Raw genomic sequence first — 6,177 nt, 5'->3', positions numbered from 1 at the left:
GAGATTTGTCAAAAGCTTCCACAGCTTCACAGTTCTCAAACAGCAACACCAGCCCACATACAATTGAAAGCACCACTTTTAAACACGACATGTTAAGTTGAAAACGTTGAAATACCACAATTTACAAATTAAAATAGGAGGTAAGCAATCATCGACCAGGAAAACATACGCTGCGACAAGATATTATCACTTTTCCGGCACCTGCAATACAAACACAAAATTCTTTCTATTCTTTTGAACACATTTCAAGAGTGGTTGTATAATTTTTGTTAACGTTGTGCTTAATTTGCTATAAGATGGCTTGAAAAATTGGTGAATCGTGAAGAAAACACGTTTTCTCATTGCAAATTCACAACTGTCAACTCATTGTTCTTCGCCAAATTCTTTGTTTACCCGTTGCCACAAATGTCATTCTGCGGGAATGCGCAATCTTGTATTCTATCGTTCTTGAGCATAGCTCACAATTGAAACTTTAAACTAAAAAATTAGAATTTTTAATTGTATAAGGTTAAGAGTTGACATTTCAGTCGCAGTTCGAAAGAGAGAAATGTCGAAATCACTTCTACCTTGTTATGCCTTGGTGTGACCAAAATGTATTCAACAAAGTGTGATTGATTTTGACATTGCTCTCATAAGAAACAGGCTATAATGTCAAACTAAAATGAATTCTTAACCCATTTGAAATTTTTTTTCTAATTTGAATTTGTTTCAAAAAATTTTTCAGCAACAAATTTTCTTAATAAACATGAAATTGTTAAGAGATAAACCGCCGAGGAGAGCAAGTAAGTACATTTAAAGTTGGGTAATAAGTAAATACGTTCGACTTTTCTTAAATATTTAATGTAAGGAAACCAAGATGAAACGGAGAAAACAATTTGAACGGTGCGCTGTATGCAATAAAAGTAAGGACACGAAAATAGTGCGATGTTTTAAACCACCTAGTTGTGAATTAAGACGGCAGCGATGCGAAGAAAGCTGTGGTGTTGTACTACGTGATTCATCTCGCGTTTGTGAAAACCACTTCAAGGAAAGTGATTTCATTAGTGATCATCAAGCACTTTCAAACGAGCTCGTTTATACCCAGGCGCAGTCCCAATGCCATACGAAATAACTGAAACGAGTGAGGATTTAGAACGCGACGAGGATACATTGAGAACAGAAATATTTCTTCTTACCGAAACAATTAAAATCATGCAAGCAAGTTTGGAAGAGCTTAATTTAAAACTGCTCGAAGCGTNTTCATCTCGCGTTTGTGAAAACCACTTCAAGGAAAGTGATTTCATTAGTGATCATCAAGCACTTTCAAACGAGCTCGTTTATACCCAGGCGCAGTCCCAATGCCATACGAAATAACTGAAACGAGTGAGGATTTAGAACGCGACGAGGATACNAACGATATGACATTCAAAGCGTAACGAAATATAGGAAATAAAAGAAAAACAAGTTGAAGTTTAAAGGTTTGGTTCTCATGAGAGCAACGTCATTTTGGCTTCTACCTGTATTAATGTGCCTTGGGTGTAAACCATGATAAAAACATAGTAAGGTAAAACCGTTCTCACCATTCGTCACNGAAAATTACTAAAACTATTTTATAAACAATTTGTTTTATTTTATTGACAAAATATATATATTCCAGATAATGTAAATAAAACAAAACTATAATCGAAATAAAAGCATAGGTGCTGACAAGATACATGCAAAACTAAGGGTTAATTCGTTTGTTTATACTTTTTGACATAATAGTACCTTAAAAGAGAGCCGCATTGAATTGTCAATCACACCTTGTTTAATACACCTTGGGTGGGAAGCATGGTACAATAAACACAGGTAGAAGCCAAATTGACATCAAACCTACAAAAGTCAAAGTTTTCGGGAGAGTAAAAATAAAAATGAGCGTGTGTAAGGAAAAATAAAAAATTACATTTCGCTGGTTGACGTTTTTGAGTAAATTTGAAGTTTTGTTTTTATTTTTTTTCTTTAGTTAAAATTTGTTAATTTGTATGTTGTTTTCTGTTTTTAATTTATGAGTTGGAGGGACTTTCCGGCATAAGGGTCATAGGAACAGCACTTGGGATCAAAAGTGCCTTTCCTGTGCCTCCCGGTGCATTTATGAAATCTGCTGCTTTAAAATGTTTAACGCACAGCAAGGCATTTCGCTGCAGTTCTGCCCCAAAGCTGTTTTCGCAACGCTCTTTACGCGAAGGACATTGAGGCACGTTAAAAACAGTTAGTGGTATCTGCTTCATATTTAAAACCACATAAAAAACAACGCTTCAGGTGTTGCATTTTTAACACATACACTAAGTATAAACCGCACAACACTACTCAAATTCACATGTTAATTAAAATTTGTTATTAACGAACATTAAAAAAAACAACGATATGACATTCAAAGCGTAACGAAATATAGGAAATAAAAGAAAAACAAGTTGAAGTTTAAAGGTTTGGTTCTCATGAGAGCAACGTCATTTTGGCTTCTACCTGTATTAATGTGCCTTGGGTGTAAACCATGATAAAAACATAGTAAGGTAAAACCGTTCTCACCATTCGTCACCCATGACTTTTTTTTGAAGTTTGCCAACATTTTAAAATCATATAAAATTGAGAGTAAAAAAGGAATAGTTCCAAGTTGTTGTTGTTTGAGATTGAAAACGAGAATGTCCGTGTGAGTTTGTGTGTAAAATATTAAAATTAAATTGCTTGCAAACGTCAAGAATTTGAAAAATTCCTGTCAGCGTTCCTACCTTCCCAAGGCATATTAAGCAAGGTAGAAGTGATTTTGACATTTCTCTCTTCTGAACACTGACTATAATGTAAAATTATGGATAACTTTTACCCTTTTCAAGTTGGCATTTTCAAATATTCATTAAAAATTCAATTGTGTGCTTTGAGATAGTTTTGAATTGTGTGAAATTTTTTGTTTTTCGACGACATGCATTTATAGGTACATACATATACAAAAATGAAAAGGAGCAGGAACTACGAACGTTGAATTGTGTGTGGCAAGAGCCAATATGTTAAAGTGGTGCGAAACTTTAAGGCACCTAGTTGCGAAGTTAGAAGACTTCGTTGGGAGAACATCTACGGTCCATTTTTGTATCTGAAATGCCTGAAGCTCACGAAAGTTCAGAGCTGAGTAGTTTCTTACAAAATTATGCACACATAACCACGCCAGGACCTAGATATACACTGATATACATACGTATGTAGAAGAAAACATTAAATCGTTTTTTTTATAAGTGCGAATGTTTTTTAGAAGTAAATATTTAAATCAGAAACTAAACGCGTAAAAACATTGGGCGAATAGAAACAAAAAAATATTCAAAACAGTTTCGTAAAACATTTCTTTCATTTAATTACGTGGTTTCCTTTATGAGGTACTAGCAGAGCACCCGACGTTGTTCGGGATAAACAAATCAAAATATAAAACAGTAGTAAAAATATTTAATTCAGCATAAATTAAAGGAGACAAACTATACATTCCGTTTGTCTGTCTATTCGCTTAGCTTTTTTAGAATAGCGCCACTTTTCGGTAGAATTCTTATTTCGGAAGGAGATTTATTCATTATGAATGAACATTTTTCGTTTAACAGCATCGCGGGATAAAAAAAAAAACGATTTAATCCTTCCGTTCCGAAATGGTCTAAAGACTATAAGACACAGTTTTAAATATCCGAGTGATATACATACATAATTGATGAATACATATGTATCCCCCTTTTAAAAACTCATTTATATATACTTTACTCTAAACAACTCCTATATATATGTATGTCTGCATACCAAATTTCAAGTCCATGTGAATTATGGTTTTAATCATATATGTAATACTTCTATATTGGCAGTAAGCTAACTTCTCAATGTGTAAGCATTCCGAAATCAGAGCGAGACAGTCTAGTACTGTTTTTGTCAATGTATTGTGTACTTGAGTGCCGTTTTTGTATATGTGTTGTGTACATGTTTATTTATAAACGTATGTGTTCCTTTTATTTCGTACGTGTTTATTGATATATCTGTACTGTAGTGTTTTCGGACGGTACTAGCTCTTACTGCCAATATAGGAGTATTACATATATGGTTTTAATTTATGGCTGATTAAAAATTCCACGCCTATGCTCCACGTTCCCTTTTACAAACTCATGTATACAAACTTCACTATAAGTACCTACCATGGATATGTATTCATACCAAAGTTCATCATATTTCATCCTTGTGGAATGTGCCACGCCCCTCTCAAAAACTCATTTATATACTTACTATAAGCACCTACCGTAGATACGTCTGCATACTAAATTTCAATTTCATGTGACATATGGTTCCGAAGTTATAGCTGATAAAAATTTCCACGACTATGGGATGTGCCATGCCCCCTTTTATAAGTTAATGTATATATACCGTACAATAGGCCCCTGCTGTAGATATGCCTGCACTCCAAATTTTAAGTTGATGTGACCTATGGTTCCGAAGTTATAGTTGGTAAAATACTCCACGCCTACGGGATGTGCCGCGCCCCTTTTTATAAACTCATTTATATATACCTTACTATAAGCGCCTACCATAGATATGCCCGCATACCAAATTTCAATTTCATGTGACTTATGGTTTTGAAGTTATAGATGATAAAATTTCGACGCCTATGGCATGTGCCACGCCCCTTTTTAGAAACTCGTTTATATAAACCCTCGTATAAGCACCTACCATTAATGTGTCTGCAAACCAAATTTCAAGTTCGTGGGACTTATGGTTCCGAAGTCATATATACCCTCCTATAAGCACCTACCATGGATATGTCCGCATACCTAATTTTAAGTTCGTGGGACTCATGGTTCCGAAGTTTTAGCTGATAAAAAATTCCACGCTTATGGGATGTGCCACGCCCCCTTTTGCAAACTCGTTTATATATACCCCCTATGAGCACCTACCATATGTGTCTGCATACCAAATTTCAAGTTCGTGTGACTTATGGTTCCGAAGTTATAGCTGTTAAAAAATTCCACGCCTATGGGATGTGCCACGCCCCCTTTTGCAAACTCGTTTATATATACCCCCTATGAGCACCTACCATATGTGTCTGCATACCAAATTTCAAGTTCGTGTGACTTATGGTTCCGAAGTTATAGCTGTTAAAAAATTCCACGCCTATGGGATGTGCCACGCCACCTTTTTTAAACTCGTTAATATATACCTGCCTATAGCATCTACCAGTGACATGTCTGCATACCAAGTTTCAAGTTCATGTGACTTATGGTCTCGAAATTATGGCTGATTAAAAATTTCACGCCTATGGGAGGTGCCACGCCCCCTTATTGGATCCCAATTTTTTTCACCCTATTATAGGCCCAGGTGTCATGGCAATACTCTGTCAATATTTTGTTTGATTCTGTCCGTCCGGTTAGACTGCAACCTGGCACAATACATACAAAACGTACTTCCACAAATATATAGTAGATATCTATCCTTCTCATAGCGACAAATAATTTTTGGGGATATCTCGGCCACAGGGCCACCTATGGTGTAAGTTTTAAGTCCAAATATTGCTTTACAATTGGCTAAATGGTTTTCTAAATATGAGCCAAATAGTCAAGTAAATGTAATTTTTAGGAATATCCTGACCCCAGCGCCACCTAGCGAGCAAATTTCTGACAGAAATATTTCTTTTCATGGTACTGATATATGTTCCAAATATGAACGAAATCGGTCCAGCCGTTTAGTAGTTTAGTGACATTCAATATACGGAAAACTCTATGAAATTGTGAAATCGTGACGTCTCAGCTTTCTTCATTTTTCGGCAACAACGACAAAAAATTTAAATTTTTTTTGAATCAAAAAACCTTCCACACAGAAGGTCCAATAATGTGCTTTTTACAGAATTGAAATCGGTTCAGCCGTTTGGTCGGGCACTGCGGTCATACGAAAAACATTTCATTTTTTTTATATATAGATTCCATTCTGTCCATATGTAGTATATGTGCATATAAGATGCGAATGCGGCTAAAATTCTTTGAAGGTAATATTGAAGTAATCCTTAAAACTAGTATACGTACATACATATGTATGTATTTATGCATTTCCATAGTGAAGTAATAAAAAAGCTTTCTCACTTTATTTTACTTTGAAATGTTTCATCTCACTCTTATTACTACTCCTGGAAAAATTTCACCATGATGAGTTTCAATT

Source organism: Rhagoletis zephyria, unplaced genomic scaffold, assembly GCF_001687245.7.
Source record: "Rhagoletis zephyria isolate East Lansing unplaced genomic scaffold, Rhagoletis_zephyria_1.1 Rzeph_scaffold_00566, whole genome shotgun sequence".
Lineage (NCBI taxonomy): Eukaryota > Metazoa > Arthropoda > Insecta > Diptera > Tephritidae > Rhagoletis > Rhagoletis zephyria.
The sequence above is the reverse complement of the archived record's forward strand: the minus strand, read 5'-3'. Positions refer to the sequence as shown.